Below are 17,055 nucleotides of genomic sequence, written 5' to 3'. Positions count from 1 at the left end.
ATCCATTCTCAATGGAATAGTTTGCTTCTACAAACCCAGATGCCCCATAACTCTTAAGCGCTGAGACTGAATTTGGCTTATCCTCTTTCTAAACCTTCAGCTTGTCTGTGTCGCAGTAAGCATTCTAGAAAAGCACCTTGAGCAAATGCTAATTACAATTATGACTGAATGCTGCACCCTTTGCAAAACACCAGGGTTTTTTTTTTTTTTTCCATTCCACGCCAGCTGCGAACCTTCTTCACTGACAGCTACACAGCGTATGTAGGTTAGAAATCCACAGTCAGAATAAGAATGTCAAGGGCTGGCTTGGTTAGGTTTCATTTAAAGGATTTTACTCTAATTGCATTTTTCTGATTCATCGAATGTGAGAAAATGGAAATTAGCATTTGTTGTCCAACAGTATCCTTAATTTAAAACCCTTAGACCCCCCTGAGATAACTGGGAGGAAGCATTCCTGGAAAGTCATATTACTCATTCTCATCACTAATCTACATTTAAAGGTCTAAATCTGAAGCTCGGCATTACTGGGAAGTATTGACTTGGCACTGTCCTCATTCATTCTCAAATAATTCTTTTTTTCCTCAATCAGGTTATCAGGGTTTCGAGGGACCTTTACTTACTTGTATTGTTGAAACTGACAGCACTAATGACATGAACCCTAGCCAGAATCTAGATTGGGACTTGAACCCACGTTTTCAAATTAGAATCACTCACCCGGTGTCTGGACTGACCAAGGTTCAGGTTCTTTGTGTCTCAGCGCAGGAGGAATTCAGTGAGAGACAGTGATAGGCAAGCAATAGATAGGATGCTTGTGAGGGATGCAAGCGGGCAGGCGAGGAAGCTCTGCCCCCTGGATTCAGTGAGCTACACTTTTACAATCCAAGGAGAGTGGTAGTGGAAAAAGACCCCCTCTTCCTCTTTCCTGGAATAGTGGCTCCTCCTCGGTATCCGGTAAGAGAGTATTTGACACTATAAGGTCAAACAAGGACTGTCATGGTGCTTATTCAAATCCGCAGAAGGGTGGTCCTTAAACTCCTGCCTTTGGTCTGAACCTGAATGCAGCCCTCACTCCATCCCCCACCCAATGACCTGAGGCATATCTCACACCTCCAATAGTCAAGCAAGCCTGTCTTGTTCTTATGGTTTTCTTGAGCAATTACTAACTTACAGTGATCTCCCAGTAAAGTATTCTCCCAAAGTTCCCCAGGCCCCCCTCTCCATCTACGGTCCCCCACTGGGGCACCCACAACCACCCATGCAACTGTTCTACTCCATCCCTATCATTGTGACTCTATGTTTTATATTAAAAGCCTAAGATCACATTAGCTATTTAGTTTCCTTGGTTTCTGAGACCAGCTCCAAGTGTATGTTTCCATGCAGTGTGTGTGTGTGTCTGTCTGTCCACAGAAGGGAAAGGATCTCCCCTACACACCAAGCCATCAATCCTCGATGTCCTACAATTCAACTCAATTCAGACTCTACTGTTGCTGAAATTCAGCTTTTGTCTTCCAGTACTGAACGGAAATACAGGAAAAGAGTTTTAGGTAAAGGAGAAAAAGATAGCTTCATTGCTTTGCCGGGCAAAGAGGGCCACAGCAGGCTAATGCCTTAAAAACTGTGCCCCTCTTGGAAGGGGTTAGGAAGTGGTTTCACAGTTTGGGGAGTAGACTAAGGATCAGGGTAGAGGCAAGCTTGCATTGTTTCTCAAAGCCTGTGTTTAGTGGCCTCAGGACAGGTTCCAGTGGTCCTCCTTCTTTCTGCAATGAAGAATGCTTCATCAAGTAGTTCTTCCATCTGTTGGGGGTTTTAGTTCTGCAGGAAGGCTCAAAGATATTTTTGTGTATATTCCTTGAGGAGGAACCAGGACCCTGTCCCAAGGTTGCACCATTGTTTCTTGATGGCTCCTCCCTGGTCTCTGCATCCCCTCGCTTCCCCGATTAGCAACTGCCCTTTGAAACTCAGGGAAGGTCATGGAGGCTGAAGCTTATTCCCTAAAAACAGGAACTGGAGGACACAGAATGGCTTGTGTGCCCCGGAGCCCACAGGGCACTAGCCTTTTACTTCAAAACACAAGGTCACAGGGACTGGTACATGGTTTCACCAGTCATGTGCCCTGATCGTTATCTGTTTCTGACCAACCAGCTACAAACTTGACCCCCTCCAACTCACAATGCCAACACCACCAAGTCCAGGTTGTTACCTGTGTTTCTGAGGCAGAATACTACCTCAGGTAGTCAGTGTAGAAGCATGGGCTTTGATGCCTTGTTTTATTATAGGAAGCATGCCTTCCCCACAGGCTTTGTTTACTATAGAAAGCATACCTTCCCCCACATGGACCTTAATCTCTAACCCACTCCTCAACTGATAGAAAAAGAATAGGAGGAAGGGTGACTCCATCTAAGGGAAGAGAAAGACAAAGAAACCATAAGACTTAGGGGACATTTCCAGCCTTAAAACCCCTATTGAACAAGGACGGATATAGGTACGTGGGCAAGGCCAATGGGAGAAAAACCACATATTTCTGGACCCCCATTGGTATGCCCCCATCTTTAAGGGATTAAAAACCCCTATAGGACAATAGAGAGGTGGGGTGCAGGCTCTTCTCCCCCCTCCCAGCAGCCCCAGGGAGCTATTTGCTTTCCTGTAATAAAAATTTTGCTGGCTTGCTGCCTGTGTGTTTGCAGAGCTCATTCTTGACTGCATGAACTAGAACTCAGATTCTGGTAACATCTTTCTAGCATCACCTCTGACCAACTGGTTATGAATTGGAGGTTCTAAGGCGCCCCCCCAAGTTGGATTAATTTCCTAGACCCGTATCAGAGAAATACTTTACTAACTGTCAACAACAACAACAACAAAACCTGAAAGTTGAGAGTTAAGTTTTATTTGGGGTGAAATTAGGACCTAAGCCCAGGAGACAGCATCTCAGGCAGACCTGAAAAACCACTCCAAGGAGGCAAGGGGGGAAGGTAGGACATATGAGTTTTTGCACCAAAGGGGAGGTAGTAAGAACAAAAGACTTACAAAGAACCAGATTTACAGAAGATTTACAGAAAACCATAAAGGTCTGGGCTTATAGGAATCAATCCTTTGATGTCATTTCCTGAGTTCCATCAGGGCTCATTGGCCCACCCTTGGGAGTGGCTTCTCACAGGTGACTTTGACATCTTTTGTTTTGCCCACTAACGATAGCCCAGGGGGGCAGTATTTCAGAGCTATCTGAAATAGTAGAAATCCCCAAAGAGGAAAGGGGGAAAATATCAAGACGTGAGTCATACAGGCGAAGGGGCAGGTCCCTGCAGCCATGCACGCACTGTACAGATGTTTGCTGCTGGTCTTGTGAATGTCACGACTGGTCACGGACATCAGTCATCCTTGACGGATATTAGTGTTTGTCCAGATATGAGGAGATGCAAGAATTGGGCTCATAAAATCTTCTAAAAATATCCATCTGGAGGCCTTTTCTTCTGGTTTGCCCAGAGCCCAGAGTGCCTCACTCCTGGTCTCCACCCTGAGCTCCACTCAGGCGGTGCTACGGGTGGGCAGCTGCAGTGGCTCATGTCCTACTCCACGTAGAGGCTGATGGCAAGGGCCAGACTCCAGTTCACATTGCTAAGTGATCTGGTTCTTATAAAAAAGAATATAGTTTAGGGACCGTCAGATGTAAGAGAGTATAAGGCAACTTTTTCAGTAAGTTAGTGAGGGAAATATTTCTCCGATGCTGGTCTAGGAAAAGTTTGAATATATATTTCTTATTATAAATCACAATGTTATATGTCATAATTATCAATGAGAGTCCAGTTAAATTACATGGCTGAGTCTCTCATGTCAACTCTCCTGGTACCTTTTGAAACTGAAATATAAATTGTTAAAAGACTGTACTATGTCCTTACTACGCTTTCCTTGTTTCTAGTTATTATTTGAAACTGTAAAGATCTTTTTTTTTTTTTTTCCTTTCTAGGGCCACATCTGTGGCATATGGAGGTTCCCAGGCTAGAGGTCCAATCAGAGCTGTAGCTGCTGGCCACAGCAATGCAGCATCTGAACCTCATCTGCAAACCACAGTTCATGGCAACACCAGATCCTTAACCCACTGAGCAAGGCCAGGGATTGAACCCACAACCTCATGATTCCTAGTCGGATTCGTTAACCACTGCACCATGACAGGCACTCTTAATGATCTTTTTAAGTCACTGTTTTGCAAGCTCACCACCCTACCAAAGAAGGGAGTTACTCATGAATCCAACAGGAGGCGAATGCTTCATTAAACAGTGGTTCACCAATGTGGTGCCTCACTGGAGTCCACTAATTGGTATTTATGGAAAGGGTATAATGGCATGATGAAATGCTTATGACATAATATTATGCAGTTCAACTTGTATATGGCAAACATATAAATAAACATTTGTGGAAGAAAAATACAGCCAAGGGCTGATCCCAAGGGGTAAAATTATGGATGATTTTTTTTTTCTATACTTGTTCTCTTTTCTCAAATGTCTTACACTCCTCTATTGGTTTTTAAATCAAGGGAAATGTTTAAAGAAAAAAATGAGAATGGAGATTGGCAATTTAGATTATTAGAAACCAAAAGAAAGTAATTTTTGCCGACATTGTTTAGTTAACTCTCCAGTTCCTGTTGCACTGCTGTCTTCCCAGCCTGAGGTGCAGGCTTCTGCTGTTCCGTCTCTGATGTGCTTTCCAGCTAATTCTACCTCCAATGGGGCAGTCAGCCAAGTATCTCACTGTTTCCCAGTTAGTGACATGTTTTGGTGCCTCTAACCTTTAGCACATGACTTAGTCTGGAACTCTCCACCCTCATTCTTATGATCCTATATGACATTCAAGGTTCATTTCAGGAGATTTTTATAGCTTGGAAAAGTGCGATTACTGGCATTTCTGAATTTCAAAAAAAAAAAATTTGAAAGACACTATACCGTGGGGATGTATTCTAATTTGACCTTTACAATTAGATCTTTTTAAACACTCAAAATCAATTTCTAATTCACACAGGTAGGATTTCTGAAACGATCATTCAGTATTTACCCACCAAAAACTAGATCTTTCTACTGCTAGAAGGTAATAATGGGATTTGCTTTATAAGAAACCTGTTAACAAAGTAACTGTTATGATTCATAAATAGGTAAAAATATATTTTCTTTAATTTGGGGCCAGTTGGTGGATAGCGGAAAGGGATTTTTTTTCTTCTTTTTTTATTTCTTCTTTTCTCTTTTAGAAAATAAAATAGAAGCCACTTTTAGGGAAAAAAAAAAACTATTCAGTTTCATTTGGGTTCAATACATGCAGAAATAAAGTAGGAAACAAGCCATTTTAGAAAATGACACTTTCCTTTATATTTGCACATTCAGTGCTTGTTTCACAAAGACCAAGAAAGTGTGAATATTGTCCACCAGTTAGCTGATTTAGAAGGACTGTGCTCCACAAAGTTCCTAGTAGCCGAAACTTTTAATTGGATGCTAAAAAAAAAATATCGCTTGCAGTAATCAGAAAGGTCAATATTAAAGTAAAAAGGCTAATAAGCAAGGAGACATGAAAAAGCTATATTTATTTAAAAAGGAAAGATTGAATTGGCCTACCAGGGAGAGTAAAGTGAATGCTCTCCCAGAGCACCAGGCTCCCATTAATGCATTGGAAGAGCCTTAGTATCAGCAACCAAAGAACACCTTTCTTTTTTTTTTTTTTTTTGTCTTTTTGGGGCCGCACCCACAGCATATGGAGGTTCCCAGGCTAGGGGTCTAATTGGAGCTGTAGCCGCCGGCCCACACCACAACCACGTGGAATCCAAGCCGCGTCTGTGACCTACACCACAGCTCATGGCAATGCCAGATCCCCAACCCACTGAGTGAGGCCAGGGATCGAACCCGAACCTCATGGTTCCTAGTCGGGTTCATTAACCACTGCACCACAACGGGAACTCCCAAAGAACACCTTTCTTCTCTTCCCCTTAACTTCAGGATGATGAAGCTCACAGACCACTCCATCTTCTACATTTCCCTCTCTCTGGCTTTGCTGTATTATCAGTATTTTTCCTCGCCTTAATTTTTTTTTTCATTTTTCTATCTTTATTATTATTATTTTTTTTAACAATGATCATCACAATCCAATTTCACAGGATTTCCATCCCACAACCCAAGCACATCCCCCCACCCTCCTCGCCTTAATTTTTAATTTAAATTGTTATTTTGTGGTCTTTTTCCTGTGAACTAGCTGACATCCTTTGTGAAATAGCATGGTCACTGGTGAAGAAAAAATTCAAAACCAATTGGTTCAATAATTATTTAAAATGCCTACTTTCTTTATTGTCAAGATTCTGTAACATAACCTGTTAGGGCTGCTTCTCAGTAAATTGTTCTTCATTTTCTCTTTTTTTAACATGTAATTTACAAGTTAATGAATATGGTCAGCTTCACCATAATGATTGACACCTCCTCTTGAGCCTAGTCATTCTTTTTTTTTTTTTTTAATTTTTTAAAATTTATTTGTTTTTGTTTTTTTTTTTGTCTTTTTGTCTTTTTAGTGCCGCACTCATGGCATATGGAGGTTCCCAGGCTAGGGGTCTAATCGGAGCTATAGCTGCCAGCCTACACCAGAGTCACAGATCCGAGCCACATCTGAGACCTACACCCAAGCTCGCAGGGATGCTGGATCCTTAACCCACTGAGCGAGGCCAGGGATCGAACCCACAACCTCATGGTTCCTAGTCAGATTCCTTTCTGCTGCGCCACAACAGTAACTCCACTTTTTTTTAATTATTAAATTATTATTGATGGACTGTGATGATCATTATACAACTATAGATGTGGTAAATTCATTTGAGTAATAAAATATATATGTATATAATTGATTTACCATGTTGTGCCAATTTCTGCTGCACATCAAAGTGACACAGTCATACATATGTACATTCTCTCTCTTATATTGTCTTCCATCATGGTCTATCCCAAGAGACTGGATATAGTTCGCTGGGTCATTCATTTATTTTTTATTCACAAATATAGGAGTCCTAGCTGGAAGCCATAAAGAGCACTGTCCTGGCCACTGGCTTCTGGTATTGGGAGGGTACCAGCACTATGGCCTCTGGGCCCTATGCACCCCCCCCCCACCCCCGTTGACTCTTCACTGCTCTTGGGGTTTGTGCATTAGGTGATGAAGTGAAGATGTGGGGTCAGGCTTAGAGCTCCTGGAATCGGCACTCATCGCAGGTAGACTGGTGGAATTGGAACTCTTAAGTAGCAGGGTTATCAAAAAGCAAGACCAAGGTACACTTCCAGCACATGGTGAGATCAACTGAACCAGCTTTCCAGTCAGATAACAGAAAAAAAAAAAAATCCAAGTGGAGACAAGACACATTGCTGTTGACTTTGCAGTCAAACGCTCTTCCCCTGAGCTCTACTCCCCCATTGCTTTGACTTTGAATCAGAAAATAATTGTTGGAAATTCATAGCCCAGTAAAGAGTATGGGCATGTCATACAAGTGCCTGAATACTTTTTAGATATTCCTGACCTGCACGACACCATCAAGAAAGTGAGAAATAGGAGCTCCCGCTGTGGCACAGTGGGTTAAGAATCCAGCTGCAGAGGTGCAGGTTGATCCCTGGCCCCACGCAGTGGGTTAAAGCATCTGGCATCACTGCAGGTGTGGCGTAAGTCACAGCTGTGGCTTGGAATCTGTCCCTGGTCTGGGGGCTTCCATATGCCACGGATGCAGCCATTAAAAAAAAAGGGATCAATAATATAGTGTTTCTATTTGTAAGATGGCATGATCAGTGCAGCCTGGATTTTACAAAGGTCTAGACTCACAGACTTTGAAAACAAACTTACCAAAGTGGACAGTTGGGAGAGGGATGAACTGGAGGTTTGGGATTGGCATATGTACTCTGAGGTATGTGGAATGACTGGCCAACGGGGACCTGCCTTACAACACAGGGAACTCTGCCCAATATTCTGTGATCATCTGCGTTTGAAAAGAATCGAAAAAGAAGGGATGTGTGTATATTTACAACTGAATCACTTCTTTGTGCAGCAGAATTTATCACAACACTGTAAATCAACTCTACTTCAATAAAACTTTTAAAAATAAAAAAATGTCTAAAGGGCAATTCTGAACATCTTTTTGCTAGTAACGTTTGTACAGTTCTACTAATTACTATATATTCTGCAGCCAAGACCCTTGTAGACTTCTCAGTGATTCCAGGCAGAGTATGGAAGCAAGGACAACTTTTTGCGATGTGTCATGTCTTTCTTTATGGCCTCAAAATTGACTAAGATTTGAAAGCCAACTTTGTAACCTCTCTTCAAAGGCATCTGTGCCTCTGCAATTAGAATAGTAATCCTGCATTCCTGAATCAGCAGATTTCTTGTCCACTTTATCACAGGGTCAGTATTCTCATCCTTACCTTCTTGGATGTGAACTCATCATGAAGGCAAACAAATCATAAAGGACTGGTCCCTGAAGAAAGCCAAGCACATACAGCAATTGAGGTTGGGGCATCAAGCCAAGTGACAAGATGCCCCAACCTCCGTTCATTCATTGAAGGACTCCAACCCTTCTCTTAAATCTTTGGTCATCATCTCCATGATGAGTAACCTGGCTAAAAACTTTCATACTTGGGAGAAGATCAAAAGTTTCCTTGGAGTTCACTTTGTGGCTCAGTGGTAACGAACCCAATTAGCACTTCCACTACCTTCTCCCTCCTGCTTGCCCCAACAATAAATCCAACTTGTCAATATTTCCCAAGAAGGAGCTTGTCGACACATCTAGCACCCCAACTTTTATGGGGCTGTCCAGGGACAGGTCTTCAAATCATCTAGCGCTAATAGCCCAGAAGTCTTCCATGCATGAGTCCCACAGGACTGTAGCAAACAAAGAGGCAGATTTTAAATCGGATCAAAAGTACCCCCTGTAACTCTACACCTGGACCCAGTAGAGAAGGAGCAGGCAAAAGTAACCATCTCCCAGTTACTCCCTGGAAAGAATTCCCAGAAGCACAAAAAAAACCCCAAATAAGATTAATATAAAGACACTCATACCAAGACACATTATAATTAATTTGCCAAAAGTTAAAGACAAACAGATCTTAAAAGCACCAAAAACAATCCGTTACAAGGGAACGTTCATAAGACTATCAGCAGATTTTTCAACAGAGATTTTGCAGGCAAGAAGAGAGTAGGATGTTACAGTAAAAGTGATAAAAGAAAAAGACTACCAACAAGGAATAATCTACTTAACAAAGTTGTTCTACAGAATTGAAGGAGAAAGAATTTTCCGGAGAAACAAAAGCTGATGGAGTTTATTACTATTAGATCAGTTATGCAAGAAATGTTGAAAGGAAGTCTTCAAACTGAAAAAAGAAGATGCCTATTAACAACATGAAAGCGTTATGTAAATATCACACTCACTAGTAGAGGCAAATATATACTTAAATTTAGAATATCTAATATTGCAATGATAATGGCTTATACTTATCAGTCTAGTATTAAAGTTAAAAGACAGAAGTACTAAATTAACTGTAACTACAATAATTTGTTAGTGGCAATGCAATATGAAAAGATTTAAATTGTGACATCAAAAACAAAACGGGAGTTCCCATCGTGGCGCAGTGGTCAACGAATCCGACTAGGAACCATGAGGTTGAAGGTTCGGTCCCTGCCCTTGCTCAGTGGGTTAACGATCCGGCGTTGCCGTGAGCTGTGGTGTAGGTTGTAAACGCGGCTCCGATCCAGCGTTGCTGTGGCTCTGGCGTAGGCTGGAGGCTACAGCTCTGATTGGACCCCTAGCCTGGGAACCTCCATATGCCATGGGATCAGCCCAAAGAAATAGAAAAAAAAAAACGTAGTGGGAAGGGGGAGTATAAAAAAAATGTAGAGCAGTTGGAGTTCCCATCATGGCGCAGTGGTTAACGAATCTGCCTAGGGACCATGATGAATGCAGGTTCGATTCCTGGCCTCACTCAGCAGGTTAAGGATCCGTCGTGGCCGTGAGCTGTGGTGTAGGTCACAGAGGTGGCTCGGATCCCATGTTGCTGTGGCTTGGCGTAGACCAGCAGCTATAGCTCCGATTAGACCCCTAGCCTGGGAACCTTCATATGCCGTGGGAACGGCCCTAGAAAAGGCAAAAAAAAAAAAAAAGTAGAGCAGCTGTCTGTATTCAACATTAAGTTGTTATCAGCTGAAAATAGACTGTTAGAATTATAAGGTGTTTTATTTAAGTCTCATGGTAACCACCAAGCAAAACCTGTAGTAAACACACAAAGGAGAAAAAAAAGTATTTAAGCATACAGCTACTGGAAATCACGAAGGAAGAAGGGAGAGAGGAGCAAAGGAACTCTAAAACATCCAGAAAACTATTGACAAAGTAGCAATAGTGAATTCATTGCTTGCAATAATTATCTTAAATGTAAATGGACAAACTTTTCCAATCAAAAGACAGAATGACTTTTGTGGGGATAACATACAAGACCCAGTTATATGCTGCAAAAGACTTGCTTCAGTTTTAAGGACACACGAAGGCTCAAAGTAAAGGAATGGAAATAGAAACCAAGACAAAGCAGAGGTAGCTATAGTTACACCAAGCAAAATAGACTTTAAGCCAAAAACTGCACCATGAGACAAAGGAGGTCGTTATATAATAATACGAAGTCATTTCATCAACAGGATATAACAATTATAAATATTTATGGACTCAGGATGGGAGCACCTAAATATATAAAGCAAACATTAACAGATCTGAAGGGAGAAATAGACAGCAAAACAATAATAGCAGAGGACTTCAATACCCTACTTTTAGCAATGGTTAGACTATCCAGGGAGAAAATCAGTTTAAAAAAAAATTGGACTTAAACTGCATGTTAGAGCATATTGGCTTAATAAACATGTTCAAAACATTCCATCCCACTGCAGCAGAATACACACTCTTCTCAAGTACATGCAGAATATCATCCAGCATAGATCAAATAGACCACAAAACAAGTCTTAATAAGTTCAAAAAGATTAGAATCTTATGAAACATCTTTTTCAGTCACAATGTTATGAGCTAAAGAAATCAATTACAAGAAGAAAATTGGAAAATTTTCAATAAGTGGAGATTAAATAATATGCTCCTGGACAACCAATGGATCAAAGAAGAAATCAAAAGGGAAATCAAAAACTATCTTGAGACAAATGAAAATGGAAACAGAACATTCCAAAACGTATGGGATGTAACAACAGCTGCTCTGAGAGAAAAGTTTCATGTGATAAATACCTAATTTAAGAAAAAAGAAATATCTCAAACAACTTAAAAACTTTATTTTTTGTAAAAAAAATAAAATAAAATGAAATAAAAAAACCAAAGAATAATAATCAGCACATTAGGAATTACAATATATTTTTTAAATATAGTGAAGTCCAACCCATCAGGGGAAATAATATGTTTCACATATGCCAATTTCTGAATAACTGAAGCCATTTACTTTACCTCCTTGCTACTGCAGAGATCTTAATATTTGATGGTGGAAACTTGTGAATCATATATTAAATATTTCTACCTGTATTTACACATGATTTGTAGGATAGTTTGACATTAGGCACATCCCCTGAGCTTTTTGTATTTATAACCCTTACTTCTACACTAGAAATAGAATTTTATACTCTGGCTACACACAAGGTATTTGCAAGGGTCAAATGAAATAATATATGTTAAAGTATCTTCAAAACTGGAAAGTACTATACAAAAAGAATAAATATTAGCTATTCCTAGGTGATCCAGGGTTACCGTTGTAAACATCAATATTTATTGGATACAGGAATAAGTAATACTTTATGAATTGTCTAACTACTACATGTACTTGTTCCATACTTTACAGGCCAGTAAGGTCATGCTCTTGTGAGTTCTGGAGTCTTCTTTTTAGAATCTGGGCCTACGATTATTAAATAAATATAAAAGGAGCCAATATACTCACATACACATGGTTATACATATATACGTACGCACACAAACACCCTCTATTTTTATTATCAACCTTCTAATTACATTTAGAAGACAGCAATTCTTCTTTTAAAGAATCAGTACTCTAGGAGTTCCCGTCACAGCTCAGTGGTTAAGGAATCTGACTAGGAACCATGAGGTTGTGGGTTTGATCCCGGGCCTTGCTCGGTGGGTTAAGGATCCTGCGTTGCCATGAGCTGTGGTGTAGGTTGCAGATGAGGCTCAGATCCTGAGTTGCTGTGGCTGTGGTGTAGGGCAGTACCTGCAGCTCCAATTGGACCCCTAGTCTGGGAACCTCCATATGCCTCGGGTGCTGCCCTGAAAAGCAAAAAAAAAAAAAAAAAAAAAAAAAATCAGTACTCTGTTTTTTACATAATTAAAAACTTTGATCATACATTCTTTAATTGCCTACCCTGTATCCTCTTGCCAGGGAAAATTGTAGGTTCTGATTGACTGTCCTGGGAGAATTTTCTTCTTCCCCTGGCCACCCAAATTCAGTTCTCTACTATTTGTGTTTCTTCTACACACATGGATTTAGTTCTGAGAAAAGCAGCTATAAGAAAAATAAAATGAATATTTTATTTGCACTCTCTGAGTCATTTTGATTCACACAGATAAGAGCCATGGTTTAAATGAGGCACTTTCTGGCTGGACAAGTTAGGCCGTTCCTAAAATGGAACAAGGAGAACGGAGGTGTGACAATAGTTTAAAATGACTCACCATCCGCCACAATTAGACTTTCTCAATCGCCTGCCAAGTGCCTGACAGACCTGGGCACAGGGCTGCAGAACCCCTGTTAAAGACATCCTTGACTTCTGGTAATCTTCCTCAGTTACTGAAAATTATTGATCCAGTTTCCACACGTCTCAATGTTAATCGGCTTCAACTCAAGCCGTCCCCATGGACACCAGAGACCAACTCGACCTGTTAAATAAGCAGCGTTGATTCCTATTAATATCTCCTCTCGTCTAAGTTAAAGAGTTAGACACCACCAACAGAGGCAACTTTCCATTTGTTCTTAAAATAGGACAAATGTTTCCAGATGACCCACTCATGAGTCCTTATATTCGACAGTGAATCAGCCGGATAATTGGTATCAAGAGAGAAGGTGGTACAGAGCGAGACCTCAATTAAAAAAAAAAAAAAAATCATAGAAGAGACCAAGTAGGCCATAAAAGGTTTAAAATCAATTCATTGAAATCCATAATCCATTGAAATCCCTAATCCATAACTTTTTAGCTATTTGTGATTATCTATAAATATGGGAATATAAGCATTTTCTTAAGGATCTGGCACTGTCACTGCAGTGGTTGGGTTGCTGCTGTGGTGAGCGTTCAACCCCTGGCCTGACTTCCACATAACATGGGTGTGTCCAAAAAAAAAAAAAAAAAAAAAAGGAATATAAAATACAGGTACGCAGTTCTCGAAATCTTAATCTTAAAAATGCCAAGAAGAAGGTCCACCATCAGCCGCTGGCATTTCTGTCTGCTCTGGATCTATTATCTGCATAGAAATAGTAATAATAAATTTTAAAATCCAAATGCCTACAAGAAAACAAGACAAGGAAAGAGAAATCAACCTGTTTTTGACTTTTGATATGCTGATACTTTTTTTTTCTTTTTCTTTTTTTCTTCCATATCCACGGCATAATGGAAGTTCCCAGGCTAGAGGACAAATCAGAGCAGCAGCTGCTGGCCAACACCACAGCCACAGCAATGCCAGATCTGAGCAGCACCTGCAACTTATGCTTCAGCATGGAGCAACGCTGCGTCCTTAAACCATTGAGCAGGGACAGGGATTGAACCTGCAAACTCATGGATACTAGTCAGGTTCTTAACCCACTGAGCCACAATGGGAACTCCTGATTTGCTGATACTTTAAACAAGTCAAATTCTAGAAGAGTAATGGGAGAAGCTAAATTTCAACAATCTCCACTGAGCCTGCATCCCATGGGATGGCACTGGATCTATATATAGTAATATTTTTCATGGTTTCCTCACTGAGTCGGCTTCAAGGGCAGAGTGGGTTTTTCTCCTTTGTTGCAGGTCCTGCAGCAGCTAAACAGAGCTAAGCAGCTCATAAACACTATCAACTGAGGAGTCAAATTCTATTGTTCTGAATGCTTTCCTATGCCATCCATGTAAACGCTAGTCCTCAGTTAGGTTTGCCCTCTCTTTAAGAGAACGTAACTCTGTTCCCCAGCCTGCTGCTTTTTGAGTTTCAGGCTTTCTTGTAGAAACAAGAGGATGTCTTCAGCCCTCATCATTATGGGTGAAGGAGGTGCAATTGACATTACACTTCTTCTCCAGAAATCTTGCAGGGCATCAGTAAAGGGTCCAAATGGAACCAACACCCTTGGGGTAAGGCCCAGCCCCCTAGTGGAGGAAGGAAGAACTGACACATTTGGTCTAAGAACATGCCTCCCTTGGACTCCCTCTTCCTACTCCCATCATCAGGCACAAAAAGAAGAGTGCTTACGAATGTGAGTGTCTTAAGGAAGGTAGAAAAGGTAAGGAATTGGGAGTTCCCATCATGGCTCAGCAGAAACGAATCTGGCTAGTGTTCATGAGGATGCAGGTTGGATCCCTGGCCTTGCTCAGTGGGTTAAGGATCCAGCATTGCCATGAACTGTGGTGTAGGGCACAGACACGACTCAGATCTGGAGTTGCTGTGGCGCTGGTGTAGGCCGGCAGCTACATCTCCCATTCGACTCCTAGCCTGGGAACCTCCAAACGCCGTGGGTGCAGCCCTAAAAAGACCAAAAAAAGAAAAAAGAAAGAAACAAAAAAAGAAGTAGAAGAAGAAAAAAGAAAGATTAAGTAAGGAAATGCATTCTGCCTTAGGCCTCCAAAAAAGGAGCCCATCCTGCTGACATTTGACTTTAGCTCAGTGACATGTATTTGAGAATGCTGACCTCCATAATGGTAATATATAAAACCTGTTGTTTTAAGCCACTAAATTTGTGGCAATGTGTCATAGTGACCATCAATAATTAATCACATGCCCATCAAGTTCAGCCTGCCCTGCCTGCTGCTCTCAGTGAATATATTTCCTGCTTTCTACTTCATATATTTATACATATATATTAGGGCTGCACCCGAGGCATATGGAGGCTCCCAGGCTAGGGGTCAAATCAGAGCTGCAGCCTACACCACAGCCATAACGACTGGGAATCTGAGCCACATCTGTGACCTACACCATAGCTCATGGCAACACTGGATCCTTAACCCAATGAGTGAGGCCAAGGATCATACCCGAGTCTTCTTGGATACTAGCTGGATTCGTTAACCACTGAGCCATGACAGGAACTCCCCTCTTGTAACCCTTGCTCTTCCGTCTAATGAAAGCCTGAAAACATGGGTCCTAGATTCCATTTCTCCAGTCCTCACACTGAAAGCACCTCCACAGGAAAAGCAATGCACTCACAGCCCATCCCCAGATGGATGGAGGGGTTGGGGGTGTGGAACTAATATTTCTCAAGTATCTACCATGTGTTAGACACTGGGTTAGGTGCTTTCAGAAATATCATCTTTGCTGTCCACAAACCATAAGGCATGATTCATAGGACCATTTCATTTTTTTTAATTTTTTTAAATTTTTTTGTCCTTTTAGGGTCGCACGCACAGCATGTGGAGGTTCCCAGGCTAGGGGTTGAATCCGAGCTGTAGCCGCTAGCGTATGCCAGAGCCACAGCAATGCCGGATCCAAGCCGCGTCTGCGACCTACACCACAGCTCACAGCAACGCTGGATCCTTAACCCACTGAGCAAGGCCAGGGATCAAACCAGCAACCTCATGGTTCCTAGTCGGATTCGTTTCTGCTGTGCCACGACGGGAACTCCCATAGGACCTTTTTATGGATGAACAAAATATGGACTAAATAACTTCCTTAAGCCACCCATTAGAAGGTGGAAAGGTAGAAACCGAAACACACATCTGCTTTCAAATCCTATCTTTTTTTTTTTTTTTTTTAGGGCCATACCCATGGCATATGGACATTTCCAGGCTAGGGATCTAATCAGAACTACAGCTGACAGCCTGTGCCACAGCCACAGCAATGCAGGATCCAAGCCGCATCTGGGACCTACACCACAGCTCACGGCAACCCACGAGATCCTTAACCCACCGAGCGAGGCCAGGGATTGCACCCGCGTCCTCATGGACACTAGTGAGATTCATTAACTGCTGAGCCACAACGGGAACTCCCAAATCCTGTCTCCTTTCACTGGCCCACACAGCTAAGGTATGAAGGGCACCACAGAGCTAAGCCTGCATCCACGCCCCCCCCACCCCCAGTTCCCCAGGCTCAAAGGCTAAGATGTTTGTGGTCCTCACTCCCTGGGTTTCATAGTTTATTTATGTGTCTGAACAAAGGTTCTATCCACTGTCTTAAGATGTTCTCTGTCGACACATTTCCTGTTTAATGAGTTTCAGCCTTCTTCCTTTATCAGCTAAGAGCGTTTCTTTGCCACCTCATCATATCCTGCCCTGAGAGCCCTTAAATCTTAGCAGAAGATTTAAGAGGATGTTATGAAAAGGGGACAAGATATAAGTTCCATTCTCTGGTTGCCTTTTTTAGAGATGCCACTTCTTTTTTTTTTTTTTTTTTGTCCTTGTTTTTACAGTTGCACCTTTGGCATATGGAAGTTCCCGGGATAGAAGTTGAATCGGAGCTGCAGCTGCCTGCCTACGTCACAGCCACAGCAACACTGGATCAGAGCTGCCTCTGTGACCTGCACCATAGCTGGCAGCAATGCCAGATCCTTAACCCACTGACTGAGGCCAGGAATTGAACCTGCATCCTCACGAAGATAACATCGAGTCCTCAACCCGCTGAGCCACAACAGGAGCTCTTTCTGCCACTTCTTGACTGACTGTTTCCCAAACATCCTGTAACTTTTTGAAAACCAATCCCCACTCCCCGAGCAGAGTAGATTGTTACCTCTTGAAGAGTTAGTTTGGGAAACCAAACACCAAGTAAAAGCCACCTCTTTTTTTTGTAATGCAAACTTTTAGCCACACCTCTTAAAGGAATAAATAGGATGTGGGAACGTAAGAAAAGATGGTAAAATA

Source organism: Sus scrofa, chromosome 7 (genome assembly GCF_054392235.1).
Source record: "Sus scrofa isolate SSC_HxYL_T2T_F1_AM1 chromosome 7, Sscrofa_HxYL_maternal_Yorkshire_Landrace_v2.0, whole genome shotgun sequence".
Taxonomy (NCBI): domain Eukaryota; kingdom Metazoa; phylum Chordata; class Mammalia; order Artiodactyla; family Suidae; genus Sus; species Sus scrofa.
The sequence above is the reverse complement of the archived record's forward strand: the minus strand, read 5'-3'. Positions refer to the sequence as shown.